The sequence below is a fragment of the Chlorocebus sabaeus genome, chromosome X (assembly GCF_047675955.1).
Source record: "Chlorocebus sabaeus isolate Y175 chromosome X, mChlSab1.0.hap1, whole genome shotgun sequence".
Taxonomy (NCBI): domain Eukaryota; kingdom Metazoa; phylum Chordata; class Mammalia; order Primates; family Cercopithecidae; genus Chlorocebus; species Chlorocebus sabaeus.
The window spans coordinates 87401748-87422802 of record NC_132933.1 but is presented as its reverse complement, the minus strand read 5'-3'; the positions used below and the strand labels follow the sequence as shown (position 1 = coordinate 87422802).

The 21055-nt window shown below is 36.6% G+C and overlaps 1 protein-coding gene across 13 annotated transcripts in view; it reads left to right on the top strand.

The window, feature by feature from the left end:
- The window catches only part of ZC3H12B (zinc finger CCCH-type containing 12B), a 423636-nt gene that overhangs the window by 370182 nt on the left and 32399 nt on the right, over positions 1-21055 (top strand). For 8 of the 13 annotated variants that reach the window (XM_037994695.2, XM_073013610.1, XM_073013613.1 and 5 more), the window contains one exon: positions 6883-6994. The exons of 2 other annotated variants lie outside the window; for them this stretch is intronic. The gene's annotated coding sequence lies outside the window, so the exon portion shown is untranslated. Of the gene's footprint in view, positions 1-3945; positions 4105-6882; positions 6995-21055 lie in introns of all 13 variants that reach the window. 3 more of the 13 variants (XM_073013612.1, XM_073013611.1, XM_073013618.1) reach the window with 2 other exon arrangements.

Here is a 21055-nt window from a genome sequence, read left to right as displayed (position 1 = left end):
TGGAAAAAGATATTCTACAATATTTGAAACAAAGAAAGAACAGGAGTTACTATACTTACATCAGATAGATTTCAACACACAAAAAAAAACCTATAGGAAGAGGCAATGGCCATAATTATATTATGATAAAGTGGTCAATTCAGCAGGAGATATAGCAATTGCAAATGTATATGCACTTAACACTTGATCACCCAGATATATAAAGCACATATTATTAGAGCATAAGAAAAAGATAAAGCTCAATACAATAATGCCTGGAGACTTCAAACACCCCCCCCCAACCAACCTTCAGCATTGCATATATCTTTGAGACCAGTAAAAATATATCAACAAACACCAGACTTAATCTGCACTATAGATCAAATAAACGTAAGAGATATTTACAAAACATTTCATTCAACAGCTGCAGAATACACATTATTTTCCTCAGCACATGGGTCATTCTCAAGTATAGACCATATGTTAGGTCAAGAAACAAGTCTTTTTTTGTTTTAATTAATTTATTATTATTATTATACTTTAAGTTCTAGGGTACATGTGCATAACGTGCAGGTTTGTTACATATGTATACTTGTGCCATGTTGGTGTGCTGCACCCATCAACTTGTCAGTCTTAAAGCATTCAACAAAATAGAAATAATACAAGCATCTTCTCTGGAAAAACAGAGTAAAACTAGGAATCAATAATAACAATAATTTTAAAATGTTGTGGCTATTGTGTCATCGATGCAAAGAGACCAACAATAAAACTATAATACAAGAACATTCACAGCCTATTACACTGGGACAGACTGAGACATTTAGTTAATGGCAAGAACACAGTAAACACAAGCACCTGAAGATGTGCCAGTCAAGTAAAATGGTATATGGATTATACAGTGAATTTTCTAAGCCCATCTGAGGACTTTGTACCTTTTCAAAAATGTCCTATATCCCCCTCCAATTTACAGAATATCTGTCTTGTCTACTTACTTCATGGCTTTTTCAATATGAAAAGTTTACAAAATCTATTTATACCTTATTTACCTTTTTGTTTAATATACTATGGGGAAAAAGATGGAGACAAATATAATTTTCTGACTTATAAAATAATTATTACAGGCACATTTACTGTTTCATTCGAGAAACATCTCAGTTTCACAGGTTGATTATTCAGCAGCTGTGTGGTTTTTTAAAACATTCTTTGATTTTGAGAAAACTAAGATATCTCTTTTCAGGCAGATTTTGATTCATAGCACTGGTGTGGTTATGTGAATTACAGTGAATTTTACTGTGATAATTCATGCAAGCTTGCATCACAGTGTGGCTTCTCGTCAGGCAGCGCCTCATTACCATGCTCTTCCAATGATGTCAGGTCCCTGGTTGACTGAGGCTGTGAGCCAGTGGGGGATATGGGGCCCAACAGGATGAAGGGCAATGGTTTGCTGGTCCCTTGGGCCTGGAGAAACTGGGCTCTAGATATGGGGCTAGTAGAGAACAAGGTAGTTGCTCCATGGACACTGGCTGGACTGTGTCCTGCAGTGATGATCCTTTCAATTGATGCTGAAAAAGCATTTGATAAAATTCAACATCCTTTCTTTTTTAATTTTATTTTAAGTTCTGGGAGACATGTGCTTAACGTGCAGGTTTGTTACATAGGTATACATTTGCCATGGTGGTTTGCTGGACCTATCACACTTCATCTAGGTTTTAAGCACTGCATGCATTAGGTATTTGTCCTAACGCTCTCCATCCCCTTGCCCCACAACCCCCGAAACACCCCAGTGTGTAATGTTCCCCTCCCTCTGTCCATGTGTTCTCATTGTTCAACTCCCACTTATGAGTGGGAACATGCAGTGTTTGGTTTTGTTTCCAGCCTCATCCATATCCCCGCAAAGGACATGATCTCATCCTTTTTATGACTGCATAGTATTTCATGGTGTGTAAGTGCAATATATGCAATAAACATATGTGTACATGTGTCTTGATAGTAGAATGATTTATAATTTTTTGGGTATATACCCAGTAATGGGATTGCTGGGTCACATGGTATTTCTGGTTCTAAATGCTTGAGGAATTGCCACACTGTCTAACACAATGATTGAACTGATTTACACTACCACCAAAAGTGTAAAAGCATTCCAATTTCTCTGCATCCTCTCCAGCATCTGTTGTTTCCAGACTTTTTAATAATCTCTATTCTAACTAGTGTGAGATGGTGTCGCATTGTGGTTTTGATTTGCATTTCTCTAATGACCAGTGATGAGCTTTTTTTTCATGTTTGTTGGCTACATAAATGTCTTCTTTTGAGAAGTGTCTGTTCATATCCTTCACCCAATTTTTGATGGGATCGTTTGTTTTTCTTGTAAATTTGTTTAAGTTCCTTGTCAATTCTGGATATTAGACCTCTGTCAGACTGATAGATTGCAAACATTTTCTCCCATTCTGTAGGTTGCCTGTTCACTCTGAGATAGTTTCTTTTGCTGTGCAGAAGCTCTTTAATTTAATTATATGCCATTTGACAATTTTGGCTTTTATTGCCATTGCTTTTTGTGTTTTAACCATGAAGTCTTTGCCCATGCCTATGTCTTGAATGGTATTGCCTAGGCTTTCTTCTAAGGTTTTTATGGTTTTAGGTTTTACATTTCAGTCTTTAATCCATCTTGAGTTAATTTTTGTATAAGGTGTAAGGAAGGGCTCCAGTTTCTGTTTTCTGCATATGTCTAGCCAGTTTTCCCAACACCATTTATTAAACAGGGAACTCTTTCCCCCATTGCTTGTTTTTGTCAGGTTTGTCAAAGATCAGATGGTTGTAGATGTGTGGTGTTATTTCTGAGGCCTGTGTTCGGTTCTATTGGTCTATATATCTGATTTGGTACCAGTATTATGCTGTTTTGGTTACTGTAGCCTTGTAGCATAGTTTGAAGTCAGGTAGCATAATGCCTCTGGCTTTGTTCTTTTTACTTAGGATTGTCTTGGCTATATAGGCTCTTTTTTGGTTCCATATTAAATTTAAAGTAGTTTTTTTTCTAGTTCTGTGAGGAAAGTCAATGGTAGCTTGATGGAAATAGAATTGAATCTATAAATTATTTTGGACAGTATGATCATTTTCATGATATTAATTCTTCCTATCCATACACATGGAATGTTTTTCCATTTGTGTCCTCTCTTATTTCCTTGGGCAGTGGCTTGTAGTTCTCCTTGAAGAGGTCTTTCAGGTCCCTTCTGAGTTGTTAAGCTGTATTTCTAGGTATTTTATTCTCGTTGTAGCAGTTGTGAATGGGAGTTCAATTATGATTTGGTTCTCTGTCTATTATTGATATATAGGAATGCTTATGATTTTTGCACATTGATTTTGTATCTTGAGACTGCTGAAGATGCTTATCAACTTAAGGAGTTTTTGGGCTGAGATGATGAGGTTTTCTAAATATAAAATCATGTCATCTGCAAACAGAGACAATTTGACTTTCTCTCTTCGTATTTGAATACCCTTTATTTCTTTCTCTTGCCTGATTGCCCTGGCCAGAACTTCCAATACTATGTTGAATAGGAGTGGTGAGAGAAGGCATCCTTGTCCTGTGCCAGTTTTCAAAGGGAACGCTTCCAGCTTTCACCCATTCAGTATGATATTGGCTGTGGGTTTGTCATAAACAGCTCTTATTATTTTGAGATATGTTCCATCGATGCCTAGTTTATTGAGAGTTTTTAGCATGAAGGGTGTTGAATTTTACCAAAGGCCTTTTCTGCATCTATTGAGATAATCATGTGTTTTTTGTCATTGGCTCTGTTTATGTGATGGAGTACATTTATTGATTTGCGTATGTTGGACCAACCTTGCACCTCAGGGATGAAGCCAACTTGATTTGCTGCTGAATTTGTTTTGCCAGTATTTTATTGAGAATTTTCGCATGGATGTTCATCAGGGATATTGGCCTGAAACTTTCTTTTTTTGTTGTGTCTTTGCCAGGTTTTGGAATCAGGATGATGCTGGCCTCATAAATTGAGTTATGGAGAAGTCCCTGTTTTTCTATCATTTGGAATAGTTTCAGAAGAAATGGTACCAGCTCCTCTTTGCACCTCTGGTAGAATTTGGCTGTGAATCTGTCTGGTCCTGGCCTTTCTTTTGGTTGGTAGGCTGCTAATTACTGCCTCAATTTTTAGAACTTGTTATTGGTCTATTCAGGGATACGACTTCTTTCGGGTTTAGTATTGGGAAGGTGTACGTGTCCAGGAATTTATTGATTTCTTCTAGGTTTCCTAGTTTATTTGTGTACAGGTGTTTATAATATTCTCTGATGGTAGGTTGTATTTCTGTGGGATCAGTGGTGATGTCCCCTTTATCATCTTTATTGAGTCAATTTGATTCTTCTCTCTTTTCTTCTTTGTTAGTCTGGCTATTGGTCTACCCATTTTGTTATTTTCAGAAAACCACCTCCTGAATTCATGGATTTTTTAAGGGTTTTTTGTGTCTCCATCTTCTTCAGTTCCACTCTGATCTTAGTTATTTCTTGTCTTCTGCTAGCTTTTGAGTTTGTTTGCTCTTGCTTCTCTAGTTATTTTAACTGTGATGTCAGGGTGTTGATTTTAGATCTTTTCTGCTTTCTGATGTGGGCATTTGGTGCTATAAATTTTCCTCTAAACACTGCTTAACTGTGTTTCAGAGATTCTGGTACATTGTATCTTCATTCCCATTGGTTTCAAATAACTTATTTATTTCTGCCTTAATTTCGTTATTCACCCAGTAGTCATTCAGAAGCAGATTGTTCAGTTTCCATATAGTTGTGTGGTTTTGAGTGAGTTTCTTAATTCTAAGTTCTAATTTGATTGCATTGTGGTCTGAGACAGTTTGTTATAATTTCCAATTTTGTTTTTGTTTTTGTTTTTGCCTTTGCTGAGAAGTGTTTTACTTCCAATTATGTGATTGATTTTACAGTAAGTGCTATGTGGTGCTGAAAAGAATGTATATTCTGTTGATTTGGGGTGGAGAGTTGTGTAGATGTCTATTAGGTCCACTTGGTCCAGAACTGAGTTCAAGTCCTGAATATTCTTGTTAATAATCTGTCTCATTGATCTGTCTAATATTGACAGTGGGGTGTTAAAGTCTCCCACTATTATTGTGTGGGAGTCTAAACCTCTCTGTAGGTCTCTAAGAACTTGTTTTATGAATCTAGGTGTTTCTGTATTGGGTGCATATATATTTAGGATAGTTAGCTCTTCTTGTTGCATTGATCCCTTTACCATGATGTAATGCCTTTCTTTGTCTTTTTTGGATCTTTGTTTGTTTAAAGTCTGCTTTATCAGAGACTAGGATTGCAACCTCGGCTTTTTTTGCTTTTCACTTGCTTGGTAAATATTCCTCTATTCCTTTATTTTGAGCCTATATGTATCTTTGCATGTGAGATGGGTCTCCTGAATACTGCACACCTATGGGTCTTGACTCTTTATCCAACATGACAGTCTGTGTCTTTTAATTTGGGCATTTAGTTCATTTACATTTAATGTTAATATTGTTATATGTGAGTTTGATCCTGTCATCATGATGCTAGCTTATTATTTTGCACATTGGTTGATTCAGTTTATTCATTGTGTCACTGGTCTTTATATTTTGGTATGTTTTTGCAGTGGCTGGTACCAGTTTTCTTTCCCATGTTTAGTGCTTCCTTCAGGAGTTCTTGTAAGGCAGCCTGGTGGTACAGAATCCCTCAGCATTTGCTTGCTTGTAAACAATTTTATTTCTCCTTCACTTATGAAACTTAGTTTGGCTGGATATGAAATTTTGGGTTGAAAATTCTTTTCTTTAAAAATATTGAATATTGGGCCCCACTGTCTTCTGACTTGTAGGGTTTCTGCAGAGAGATTCACTGAATTCAACATCATTTCATAATAGAATAACACCCTCAAAAAGCTAGGTATAGAAGAATCGTATCTCAATATGATAAAAGGCATATGCAATAGACCCATAGCTAGTATTATACCGAATGGGGAAAACCTGAAGGCCTTTCCTCTAAGATCAGGAATACAACAACGATGCTCACTTTCTCCACTGTTATTCAACATAGTACTAGAAGTCCAAGCTAGAGCAATCAGACAAGAGAAAGAAATGAAGAACATCCAAATTAAAATTAAATAAGTCAAACTATTCTTGTTTGCAGATGATATCATTTTATACTTCACAAAACCTAGAGACTTTACCAAAAATCTATTAGAACTGATAAACAAATTCAATAAATTTGCAGGATACAAAGTTAACATTAAAAATCAATAGCATTTCTATATGCCCACATAGAATAATCTGAAAAAGAAATCATGAAGGTAATCCCATTTACAATAGCTACAAATGAAATAAAATATGTAGAATGAAGTAACTTAGCCAAAGAAGTGAAATTTTTTTAAATTAAAATTAAAAAATATGGATGCAAGAAATTAAAAAGAACACCAAAATCCGGAAAGGTATTCTGTGTTTGTGGATGGGAAGAATCCATATATTAAAGTGTCCATTCTACCCAAAGCAATCTATAGATTTAATGCAACCCCTATCCAAATACCGTTGATACTTTTACAGAAATAGAAAAAAGCATTCTAAATTTTACGGGGAACCATAACAGATCCAGAATAGCCAAAGCTATCCTGAGCAAAAAGAACAAAACTGGAGTAATCACATTACCTTATTTCAAATTATACTACAGAACTATAGTGATATGATTTGGCTGTGTCCCCACACAAATCTTGTTTCAAATTGTAATCCCCATGTGTCAGGGAAGGGACCTGGTGGGTGGTAATTAGATCATTGGGGTGGATTTCCCCCATGCAGTTCTCACGATAGTGAATGAGTTCTTACAAATCTGATGGCTTAAAAGTGTGACATTTACACCCTCACTCTCTCTCCTGTCCTGCCATTGTGAAGATGTGCATGCTTCCACCATTGCGAAGATGCGTGTGCTTTCCCGTCACCTTCCACCATGATTGTAACTTTTCTGAGGCTGCCCAGTCATGCTTCCTGCTAAGCCTGCAGAACTGTGAGTCAACTTAACCTTTTTTATTTGTAAATTACCCATTTTTAAGTTATTTCTTTATAGCAGCATGAAAATGTACTAATACTTATAGTAACCAAAATGACATGGTACTGGCACAAAAACACACAAATAGACTAGTGGAACAGAATAGAGAACTCAGAGATAAGCCTGTTCACCTGCAGTGGACTCATTTTTGACAAAGGTGCCAAGAACACACTTTGGGGAAAGGATTGTCTCTTCAGTAAGTGGTGCTAAGAAAACCAGATATCCGTATGCAGAAGAATGAAACTAGATTCTTGTCTCTCACCATATACAAAACTCAAATCCAAACATATTAAAGACTCAAATCTAAGACCTCAAATTGTGAAACTACTAAAAGCAAACACTGGGGAAATTCACCAGGACATTGGACTGGGTGAAGATTTCTTGAGTAATACACTATTAAGTGCTATTTATTGCACTGGCAACCAACACAAAAAAGGACGAATGTGATCACAAGTTTTGCACAGCAAAGAAAACAATCAACAAAATGCATGGACAACCTACAGAATTAGAGAAAATATTTGCAAACTACTCATATGACAATGGATTAGTAATCAGAATACATAGGAGCTAAAACAAACAACTCTATAGGAAAAATATAATAAGCAAATTTTAAAATGGGTAAAAGTCCTGAATAGGCATTTCTCAAAAGAGGACATACACATGGAAAACAGGTGTATGAAAAGGTGCTCAATATCATTGATCATCTGAGAAATGCACATCAAAACTGCAATAAAATATTATCTCACCTCAGTTTAAATGACTTTTATTCAAAAGACAGGCAATAACAAATGCTGGCAAGAATGTGGAGAAAAAGGAAACCTCATACAGTGTTGGTGGTAATGTAAATTAGTACAACCACTATGAAAAACAGTTTATTAGTTCCTCAAAAAAAGAAAAAAAGAACTACTATATGTTACAGCAATCCCACTGTTAGATATATACCCAAAAGAAAGTAAATCAGTATATCAAAAATATGTCTACACTCCCATGTTTGTTGTAGCCCTATGCACAATAGCCAAGATTTGGAAGCAACCAAAGTGTTGAACAGATGACTAGATAAAGACAATGTAATACATATAAACAATTGAGTACTACTCATCCATAAAAGTAGAATGAGATTCTGTCATCTGCAACAACATGGATGGAACTGGGGGTCATTATGTTAAGTAAAATAAGCCAGGCAGAAAGACAAACATCCCATGTTCTCACTTATTTGTGGGATCCAAAAATAAAAACAACAGAACCCGTGGGAATAGAGAGTAGAAGAGTAGGTACAAGAGGCTGGGAATGGTAGTCGGGAGATAGGGAAAATGGGGATTGTTAGTGGGTACAAAAAAAATAGAATAAACGACACCTAGTATTTGCTAGCACAACAGAGTGACTATAGTAAAAAGTAAACAATATTTTAAAATAAAAAATATTTAAAATAAACAAAAAATACCAAAGCATCAATCAGTGTTATCAGTGCTGTTATTGTTATTTTGCCAAAGTATGAAAGTGGGAATATATGTTATATGTGCCCATAGAGTTGGCTGTGAGAAACTGGTTTATGGATAGACAACTCATAGAATTTTAGAAATCTGAGAATTTAAAAATTTCAGAGTAGGAAATAAACTCAAGATCATCAGATCTATGCCTCATCTGGTGCTTTTAAAAAGACTCTGGAATCTCTTAAGGGAACTTATCTATAACTTGTTATTGTCATTCTCTTCTCAAATTCTGTTATTTTTAGACAGTAATGCTACAGATTTTTCATCAGTCTAACAAATTGTATGGAATTCACCTTTTTATGCTTGTAAAGATTTTGATAATGTTGATTGAAATCAAAGTGTTATAATGATTTCAATGCAGAATCTTCAAAAAATTTGCAAGGGGAAGACAGGAAAGCCATCTACTTAGTTCTTCTACTCATTGTTACTGAATTATACTCCTAAAAGCGAAGTCCAGTCATTTTATTCCTAAATAAAAACCCTGACTCTTTGGGGAGATGTTCTAACACAAAGCACAGAAAATGAAAAGAAGATTCAACAGCTTCATTTTTCAGTTTACTTAATCTGGATAATAATCTCTACCTAGGTGATAATTCATCTCAGGGAAGAATTTACCACTATTTTGGATCAGATTGTACTTCATAGTAGGTAATCATTTCAAGGCAGTACTCAGTATAGGTGTTTAATCCAAAGGTAATGTTAGTTATTTTCCGGAAGCTGCAAACATATTTTCCAAGGAAACAACAATATTACAAAATGCATTTTCAGAGAGGACCAAGATGGTGGAATAGAAGGCTCCACCAGTCATCACCTTCACAGGGACACCAATTTAATTACTATCTACAGAGGAAAAAACAAAACAAAACAAAAACCTTCATTAGAACCAAAAATCAGGTGAGCCCTCATAATACCTGGTTTTAACTCTATAGTGCTTAAAGATGCACTAAAGAGATAGAAAAAAAAAAAAAAAAAACATTCCTGAATCTCGAATGCCACCCTTTCCCCACCTTTGGCAGCAGCAGTGTGGTACCGAGAGCTTCTTTGGATGCTGGAGGAAGGCGAGCACAGCAATTGTGAGGCATTAATCTCAGTGCTATCCTTTAAGAGCAGAGAGGAAAACCAGACCAAGCTCACCTGTCGAGCTAATGGAGGGAGCATTTAAAGCAGCCTTAGCCAGAGGGGAATCACCTAGCCTAGTAGTCTGAACTTGAGTTCCCTCACACCTCGCTACTGGGGGACAAAGTGCTCTGTATCTCTAAGTAAACTTGAAAAGCATTCTATGTCATCAGGACTGCAACTCTTAGGCAGGTCCTAGGGCTAAACTGAGCCCAGAGATGGTGGACTGGGAGGCCACGTTATCTACTGAAACACCAGCCGGGACAGTTAAGGGAGTTCTGAAATCACCACATTTCTAACCACAGGCTGCAAAGCTTGAGGCTCCAAAACAGATCCCTTCCTTCTGCTTTAGGAGAGTAATGGGAAAAGTGAAGAGGACTTTGCCTTGCATCTTAGATACCACCTCAGCCACAGCAGGATAGGGCAATGACCAGAGTCATGAGACCCCCATTTCAGGCTCTAGTTTCCTTATGACATCTCAAAACATGCCCTGAACCAGAAGGGAACCCACTGCCTTGAAGAGAAGGACCCAGTCTTGGCAGCATTTATCACCTGATGACTGAAGAGGCCTTGGACCCTGAGCTACATCAATGGCCTTGAGCAAGCCTCTGAAATTTGTTGGCTTCAGATATCAGCATGACTACAGGAGGATATAACACCAAGTGGGCTCTTGGAGTCCTCAATTTCAGGACTTCACTCTTGGATGGCATCTCTGGATCTGCCCTGGGCCAGAAGGGAACCCTTTTCCCTGAAGGGTAAGTTCCAGGCCAGGCAGCATTCACCAAAAGCTGATGTCAGAACTCTTGGGCCTTAAGGGAACATTGGTGGTAGTCAGACAGAACTCCTCATGGCCTAAGGTGGTGGTTGCTACAGAGTGAAGGTTCTCTTCCTCTGGAAAGGAGAAGGAAGATTTGAAAGAACTGTGTGTTGTGGTTTCAGTGCCAGCTCAGCCACAATACAATAGAACACAAGGTAGACTTCTAAGTTTTGTCGCTCTATTTCCTGACTCCTAGATGACACCTATGGACCCACCTGGACCTGGGAGAACTCACTTCCCTGAAGAGACAGACACAGGCCTGGCTGGCTTTGCCACTTGCTGATTATAGAGTCCCAGGGCCTTGAGTGAATATAAGCAGTAGCCAGGAAGTGTTTACAGTGAGCCTTGAGTGAGACCCAGTGCTGTGCTGGCTTCAGGTCTGACCCAGCATGGTCCTAGTCCTAGTGATGATGGCCACAGGGAAGCTTGTGTACTTCCAACCCCAGGTTTAAGTGGCTTGGAACAGAGAAAGAGACTCTATATGTTTAGGGGAAAATAAGGGGAAAGAGCAAGAGTCTCTGCCTGGTAATCCAGAAAATTCTCCCAAATCTCATTTATGACCATCAAGGCGCAACTTCTATAAGTCTGCAAGAACTGCAGCATTACTAAGATTTGGGTGTTCCCTAAAGCAGATACAGCTTAGATCAAAACATCCAAGTCCTTTTTAATTTCTGGAAAGCTTTTCAAATAAGGACGGGTACAAACAAGTCCAGATTGTGAAAACTAAAATTAAATATCAATCATTTCAATGTCCAGATACCAAAGAATATTTACTAGCTTCAACACCACCCAGGAAAACATGACCTCACCAAAATGAAGTAAATAAGGCACCAGGGGCCAATCTTGGAGAAACAGAGATATGTGACTTTTCAGACAGGGAATTCAAAATAGTTGTGTTGAGGAAACTCAAATTCAAGATAACACAGAGAAGAAATTCAGAATTTTATCAGATTAATTTATAAGAGATTGAAATAATTTTAAAAATCAAGCAAAAATTCTGGATCTAAAAAGTGCAATTGGCATACTGAAGAATGTATCAGAGTCTCTTAATAGCAGAATTGATCAAGAAGAGTGAGATTGACAACAGACTATTTGAAATTTTCACTGCTAGGAGAGACAAAAGAAAAAAATATAAAACCACAAAACTTGCCTACAGGATCTAGAAAACAGCCTCAAAATGTCAAATTTAAGAGTTATTGGCCTTAAAAATGAGATAGAGGAAGAGATAAGGGTACAAAGTTTATTCAACAGGATAATAACAGAGATCTTTTCAAATCTAGAGAGAGTTATTAACATTCAAATACAAGAAGGTTATATAACTTCAAGCATATTTAACTCAAAGACTACCTCAAGGCATTTAATAATCAAGCTTTCAAAGACCAAGGATAAACAAAGGATGCTTAAAGCAGCAAGAAAAAAGACACAAATACAATAGAGCTACAATATGTCTGACAGCAGACTTTTCAGTGGAAACCTTACAGTCCAAGAGAGTGTGGCATGATATATTTAAAGTGTTGAAGGGAAAAAACTGTTACCCTAGAATAGTATATATGGCAAAAATTCCCTTCAATCATGAAAGAGAAATAAAGACTTACACAGACTAACAAAAGCTGAGGGATTTCCTTCATAAGAGACCTGTCCTATGGGAAATGTTTAAGAGAGTACATCAATCAGAAAGAAAAGGACATTAATGAGCAACAAGAAATCATCTGAAGGTACAAAACTCATGGGTAATAGTAAGTGCACAGAAAACACACAGAATACTGCAGTGTTATAATACTGCAACTGTCATAGGTAATCAACTAAAATGCTAGCTAGAAAAACTAAATGATGAACCAAACAAAAATAATAACTACAACAATTTCTTAAGATATAGACAGTACAATAAGATCTAAATAGAAACAAAAGTTAAAAATCTTGAAAATAAAGTTATGGCATAGAATTTATATTAGTTTTCTTTTTGTTTCTGTATTTATGAAAACAGGGTTGAGTAGTTACCAGGTTGTAAAATAGCATGTGCAAGCCTCACAGTAACCTCAAACGAAAAAAAAAAAAAAAATTACAATGGAAACAGAAAAACAAAAAGCAAGATAAATCATATCACCAGGGAAAATCACCTTCACTAAAGGAAGAAAATAAAGAAATAACACCAGAAAATAAATAACAAAATGGCAGGAGTAAGTCTTTACTTATCAATAATAACATTGACTGTAAATGAACTAAAGTCTACAATCAAAAGAAATAGAGTGGCTGAGTGTATTACAAACAAGATTCTGTTGCCTACTAGAAACACACTTTACCCATAAAGACACAAATAGATTAAAAGAAAAGTGATGGAAAAGACATTCCATGCCAATAGAAACAAATAATGATCAGGAGTAGCTATACTTATATCAAACAAAATAGATTTCAAGACAAAAACTATAAGAAGAGACAAAGAAAGTTACTATATAATGATAAAGAGGTAAATTCAGTAAGAGGATATATCAATTTTAAATATATATGCACCCAACACTAGAGTACCTGGATAAGCAAAGGAAACATTATTAGAGCTAAAGAGAGAGATAGGTCCCAATACAATAATATCTGGAGACTTCAACAACCTACTCCCAGCATTGGACAGATCTTCAAGACAGAAAATCAACAAAGAAACATCAGACTTGATCTGCAGTATAGACCGAATGAATCTAATAGATATTTACAGAACATTTTATCTGATGGTGGCAGAATACACATTCTTTTCTTCAGCACATGGATTATTCTTTAAAATAGACCATATAATAGGTCAAAAATGTCTGAAAACATTCAACAAAATTGAGATAACATCAAACATCTTCTCTGACCACAATAAAATAAAATTAGAAATTAATGATAAGATAAATTTGAGAAACTATACAAACACATGGACGTTAAACAGTATGCTCCTGAATGACAAGTATGTCAATGAAACAATTTTTGTAAACTTCTTAAAACAAAAGACAATGGAAATACAACATACCAAAATCTATATGATACAACAAAAGCAGTACTAAGAAGGAAGTTTATAGCTATAAGTCCCTACATCAAAAAGAGAAATAACTTCAAATAAATAGTCTGATGACACATCTTAAAGAAACAGAAAGCCAAAAGCAAACCAAACCTAAAATTAGTAGGAGAAAAGGTGCTGTAGAGGATGTGGAGAAATAGGAACACTTCTTTTTTTTTTTTTTTTTTTTTCTTTTTTTGAGACGGAGTCTTTGCTCTGTCGCCCAGGCTGGAGTGCAGTGGCACGAACTCGGCTCACTACAAGCTCCGCCTCCCGGGTTTAGGCCATTCTCCTGCCTCAGCCTCCCGAGTAGCTGGGACTACAGGCGCCCACCACCTCGCCCGGCTAGTTTTTTGTATTTTTTAGTAGAGACGGGGTTTCACCGGGTTAGCCAGGATGGTCTCGATCTCCTGACCTCGTGATCCGCCCGTCTCGGCCTCCCAAAGTGCTGGGATTACAGGCTTGAGCCACCGCGCCCGGCCAGGAACACTTCTACACTGTTGGTGGGATTGTAAACTGGTTCAACCATTGTGGAAAACAGTATGGCAATTCCTCAAGGATCTAGAACTAGAAATATCAAATGACCCAGCCATCCCATTACTGGTGATATACTCGAAGTATTATAAATCACGCTGCTCTAAAGACACATGCACACGTATGTTTATTGCGGCACTATTCACAATAGCAAAGACTTGGAATCAACCCAAATGTCCATCAGTGACAGACTGGATGAAGAAAATGTGGCACATATACACCATGGAATACTATGCAGCCATAAAAAAGGATGAGTTCGTGTCCTTTGTAGGGACATGGATGCAGCTGGAAACCATCATTCTCAGCAAACTATTGCAAGAACAGAAAACCAAACACTGCATGTTCTCACTCATAGGTGGAAACTGAACAATGAGATCACTTGGACTCTGGAAGGGGAACATCATACACCGGGACCTATTATGGGGAGGGGGGAAGGAGGAGGGATGGCATTGGGAGTTATACCTGATGTAAATGACGAGTTGATGGGTGCTGACGAGTTGATGGGTGCAGCACACCGACATGGCACAAGCATACATATGTAACAAACCTGCACGTTGTGCACATGTACCCTAGAACTTAAAGTATAATAAAAAATAAAAATAAAAAAAGAACTAATAGGCTGGGTGTGGTGTCTCACACCTGTAATCTCAGCACTTTGGGAGGCCGAAGCAGGCAGATCAATTCAGGTCAGGAGTTTGAGACCAGCCTGGCCAATGTGGTGAAACCCTGTCTCTACTAACAATACAAAAATTAGCCAGGTGTGGTGGCAGGCACCTGTAATCCCAGCTACTCTGCAGGCTGAGGCAAGAGAATCACTGAAACCCAGGAGGCAGAGGCTGCAGTGAGCCAAGATAGCAGCACTGCACTCCCGCCTGGGTGACAGAAGGAGACTCCATCTCAAAATAATAATAATAATAATAATAATAATAATAATAAAGATTAAAACAGAAATGAATTTAAAACGAGGGAAAACAATACAAAGGATCAATGAAACAAAAAGTTGGTTTTTTCAAACACCGCATGTTCTCACTCATAGGTGGGAACTGAACAATGAGATCACTTGGACTCGGGAAGGGGAACATCACACACCGGGGCCTATCATGGGGAGGGGGGAGGGGGGAGGGATTGCATTGGGAGTTATACCTGATGTAAATGACGAGTTGATGGGTGCAGCACACCAACATGGCACAAGTATACATATGTAACAAACCTGCACGTTGTGCACATGTACCCTACAACTTAAAGTATAATAATAATAAATTAAAAATTAAAAAAAATTAAAAAAAAGTTGGTTTTTTGAAAAGTAAAATAAAATTGACAAAACTTTAGCCAAACTTACTAATAAAAGGAGAGAAGATTCAAATAAAAGCATTAGAAATGAAAAAGGAGACATTACGACTGATACTGCAGAAATTCAAAGATCATTCGTGGCTATGATGAGCAACTACATGCTAATAAGTTGGAAAATGTAGAAGAAATGGACAAATTTCTAGATACATACAACCGATCAAGATTGAACCAGAAAGAAATCCAAAACCCGAACAGACCAATAACAAGTAATAAGATCAAAGCCATATTAAGAAGTCTCTCAGTAAAGAAAAGCTGGGGACCCAGTGGCTTCACTGCTGATTTCCACAAACATTTAAAGAAGAACTGGTACCCATCCTACTAAAACTATTGCGAAAAATAGAAGAGCAGGAAATACTTCTAAATTCATTATATGAGGTCAGCATCACCCTGAAACCAAAACCAGACAAAGACACATCAAAAAAAGAAAACTACAATCCAGTATCTCTGATGAATATTGATGCAAAAATCCTCAACAAAATACTAGCAAAACCGAATTCACTGTTACATTAAAAAAAAAAAAAAAATTCATCATGACCAAGTGGGATTCATCCCTGGGATGCAAGGATGGTCCAATATATGCAAATCAATCAATGCGATTCATCATAGCAACAGAATGAAGGATAAAAACCATATGATTATTTCAATTGATGCCAAAAAGCTTTTGATAAAATTCAACATCCCTTCATGATAAAAAACAAAAAACTCTCATAAAACAGGGGATAGAAAGAACATACCTCAACATAATAAAAGCCATATATGACAGGTCCACAGCAAGTATCATACTGAATGGGGAAAACCTGAAAGCCTTTCATCTAAGATCTGCAACATTATTAGAATGCCTACTTTCACCGCTGTTATTCCACGTAGTAGCGGAAGTCCTAGCTAGAGCAATCAAACAAGAAAAAGAAATAAATCGCAACCAACTTGGAATGAAAGAAGTAGTATTATTTTTGTTTGCAGATGATGTGATCTTATATTTGGAAAAACTTAAAGACTCCACAGGCACAAAAAGAAAAACTATTAGAACCGATAAACAAATTCAGTAAAGTGGGAGGTTACAAAACTAACATACAAAAAAAAATCAATAGCATTTCTACATCCCAAAAGTGAGCAATCCTAAAAAGAAATTTAAAAAGTAATCCCATTTACAATAGCCACAAATAGAATTCAATACCTAGGAATTAACTTAATCAAAGAAGCAAAAGATTTCCCAAATAAAAATTATAAAACACTGATGAAAGAAATTGAAGAGGACACCAAAAAATTGAAAGACATTCCATGTTCATGGATTAGAAGACTCAATATTGGTAAAATGTTCACACTACACAAAGCAATCTACAGATTCAATGTAATCCCTATCAAAATGCCAACAACATTCTTCACCAAAATAGAAAAAAATGCTAAAATTTATATAGGCATACATAAGACCCAGAATAGCCAAAGTTATCCTATGCAATAAGAGCAAACTTGGAGAAATCACATCCAAATTCAAATTATATTACAGAGCTATAGTAATCAAATCAGCATGGTACTGGTATTAAAACAGCCAAAAAAACAATGGAACAGAATAGAGAACCCAGAAACAAATTCACACACTTAAAGTGAACTCATTTTCAACACAGGTGCTAACATACTTTGGGGAAAAGACAGTCTCTTTAATAAATGGTGCTGGAAAAACTAGATATCCATGTACAGAAAGATGAAACTAGACCCCTGCATCTCACCATGTACAAAAATCAAATCCACATTGATTAAAGACTTAAATATAAGACCTCAAACTATGAAACTACTACAAGAAAACATTGGGGAGATTCTCCAAGACATTGAGACCAATGTCTCAATGTCCTGAGAAGACAATAATTTTTTGAGCAATATCCCTTAAGCACAGGCAACCAAAGCAAAAATAGACAAATGAGATTACATCAAGCTAAAAAGTTTCTGCCTTTTATTCAGTTTTTCCATCACTGTTTATTGAAGAGACTGTGTTTCCCCATTGTGCATTCTTGGCATTTTTGTAGAAAATCAATTGACTGTAATGGTGTGGATTTATTTCTCTGTTCTGAATTCTGTTATTTTGGCCTATGTTTGTTTTTATGCTTGTACCATACTCTTTTGATTACCTTTGATATATATATATATATCAGCTCACTGCAACCTCTGCCTTCCGGGTTCAAGCGATTCTCCTGCCTCAGCCCCCCAGGTAGCTGGGATTACAGGTACATGCCACCACACTCAGCTAATTTTTTTGTATTTTTAGTAGAGACAGGGTTTCACCATGTTGGCCAGGCTGGTCTTGAACTCCTGACCTCAGGTGATCCACCCACCTTAGCCTTCCAAAGTGCTGGAATTACAGGCATAAGCCACCACACCCACCATGTGATATATTTTTAAATCAAGATGTGTGATACCTCCATCGTTGTTCCTCTTGCCCAAAATGTCTTTGGCTATTCAGGGTCTTTTATGGTTCCATATGAATTATAGAGTGTTTTCCATTTCTGTAAAGAATGTCAGTGGATTTTGATAGAGATTACATTTACTCTATAGTTCACTTTGGGTAGTATGGACATTTTAACATTTAACAATATTAATTCTTTCAATCCAAAAATATGGGATGTCTTTTCACTTATCTGTGTCTTATTTAATTTCCTTCATCAATGCTTTATAATTTCCAGTGTATAAGTCTTTCACCTACAGAGATTATTTAACTTCTTCCTTTCTGATTGGGATGTCTCATTTCTTTCTGTTGCCTAATTATTCTGACTAAGACTTACAGTACCATGTTGAGTAGAAGTGATGAGAATTGTCATCCTTTCCTTGTCATCCTTTACTTGTTTCCCATAGCATATATATTGCTGTTATTGCTTTCTAGTTTTTTTCATTATGGTCAGAAAATACACCTGGAATGACATTGATCCTATTAAATTTGTTAAGGCTTGTTTTGTGACCTAACATGTGATCTATTTGGAGAATGTTCCCTGCATACTTGAGAAAAATGTGTATGCTTCTGATGTTGGGTAGAAAGTTCCATATAGGTCTATTAGTTTCATTTGTTTTGTAATGTTCTTCAAGCCAGATGTTTCCTCATTTATTTTCTGTCTGGATGCTGTATCTGATATTGTGAATGGGGTATTGAAGTCCTCTACTATTGTTGTATTGTCAATGTCTGTCTTCAGATCTGTTGATATTTGCTTTATATATTTAGGTTCTCAGATGTTCGGTGTGTATATATTTATACTTGTTTTATCTTCCTGCCGAATTGACCCTTTTGGCATTACATAGTTGACCTTCTTTGTCTCTAGAGTTTTAAACATAAAATGGATTTTGTCTGATATAAGTATGGCCACTCCTGCTTTCTTTTGGTGACCATTTGCATGAAATATTTGTTCCACCCCTTCACTTCTCAGCTTATGTGTGCCCTTAAATCTAAAGTGACTCTCTTGTTGACAGCATATTACTAGATCCTGTTTTTTAAAATCTATTCATTAGCAAGCAATGGATTTCTATAATAAAGACAAAAATCTATTCAGCCACTCTCTGCCTTTGGTGAGTTTAATCCATTTACATTTAAGGTAATTACTGATAGGTGAGTACTTACTATTGCTATTTTTAAATTATTTTCTGTCTGTGTTGCAGATTTTTTGTTTCTCTTTTCCTATCTTGCTCTCTTCCATTTTTTTTTTTTTTTTTTTTTTTTTTTTTTTTTTTTTTTTTTTTTTTTTTGAGACAGAGTCTCACTCTGTTGCTCAGGCTGGAGTGCAGTGGCATGATCTCGGCTCACTGCAGCCACTGTCTCCTAGGCTTAAGTGATTCTCATGCCTCAGCCTCCCAAGTAGCTGGGATTATAGACTCATGCCACCATGCCCAGCTAATTTTGTATTAGTAGAGACGGGGTTTCACTATGTTGACCAGTCTGGTCTCAAACTTCTGACCTCAGGTGATCCACCTGCCTTGGCATCCCAAAATTCTGGGATTACAGGCATGAACCACCACACCCCACCTCTTCCTTTGTTATTTGATGAGTTATTTTGGTAGTGACTTGCTTTGATGCTTTCTCTTTATCTTTTGTGTATCTATTAAAGGTTTTCTGGCTGTCATCTTGAGGATTATATAAAATATATTCTAGCCTTTAATTTTCAGTCGATAACAATGTAGCTTAAATATCATACAAAAATACTATACTTTTACATCCCTCCACACACACACACTTTGTGCTCTTGTACTCAGAATCTGCTTTTTATATTTTGTATCCACTAAAAATTTTTATCTTTTAAGTTTTGTATATGAGCTAAAAGTAAATTATGCACCACCATTACATTGTTACATTAATCTGTATATCTCTATTTTATGCTTTCACATCACTATTTAACATGTGTTTCTTTCAGTTTGAAGAGTTCCCATAAATATTTCTTTGTAAGGCAGATCTAGTGGCAATGAACTCCCTCAGTTTTTGTTTGTCTGGGAAAAGGTTTCCCTTCTTTATTTTTAAAGGATAATTTTGCAGGATATAGTATTCTTTGACGGCAGGTATTTTTTTTTTTCTTTCAGGACTTTGAATATGTGTTCCTACTCTTTACTGGATTGCGAGATTTCTGTTGAGAAATCCACTGATAGTCTTACCAGGATCCCTTACATGTGAAGCTTCGCTTTTTTCTTGTTGCTTTCAAAATTATTTCTTCATCCTTGTTTGTTTTAGTCTGTTCTCAGGCTGTTAATAAAGATGTACCCATGACTGGGTAATTTATAAAGAGGATTAATTGACATACAGTTCCACGTGACTGGGGAGCCTCACAATCATGGTGGAAGGCAAAGGAGGAGCAAAGTCATGTCTTACAGGGCAGCAGGCAAGAGGGTATGTGCAGGGGAACTCCCCTTTATAAAACGATCAGAGACTTATTCACTATCACAAGAACAGCATATGAAACACCCACCTCCGTGATTGAATTACCTCTCACTGGATCCCTCCCATGACATGTGGGGATTATTACAGTTCCAGGTGAGATTTGGGTGGGGCCATAGAGCCAAACCAAATCTCCTGGATTGCAAGGTTTCTGTTGAGAAATCTACTGACAGTCTTACAGGAATCCCCTACATGTCAAGATTTTACTTTTCTCTTGCTGCTTTCAAAATGATTTCTTCATCCTTGACTTTAGATAATTTGATTATAATGGGTCTCAGTGAAGATCTATTTGGGATTCTTTTCACATCATGGGTCTAGATGTTCATTTTCCTCCCTAGATTTGGAAAGTCTTCTTTCATTTATTTCTTTAGATAAGATTTCTGCTCCTTTTTTTCTCTGCTCCTTCCAAATTCTATAATGTATGCATTGTAGTTTTATACTATCTTGTAAGTCTTACAGACTTTCTTCAGTCTTTTTCATTCTTTTTACTTTTTGTCTTTCTAACTGGATAGTTTCAATTATTTTCAAGTTCACAGATTCTTCTACTTGATCAATTCTGTTTTTGAAGTTCTGTATTAGGTTTTAATTTCTTTCTTTCTTTTTTTGAAAGTACAGAGATTTATTGCAAAGTGAAAAGTACACACTCAAGAAAGAGGAGTGCAGGCATATTCAAGAGTCAGTCACACAATAGAGTTTTCAGCTTCTACTTTTATGGGCTTATTTAACCGAGAAGTAGAATATTTATGAAGATTCCTGGAAAAAGGTGAAGATTTCTCAGAACTGTGGTGCC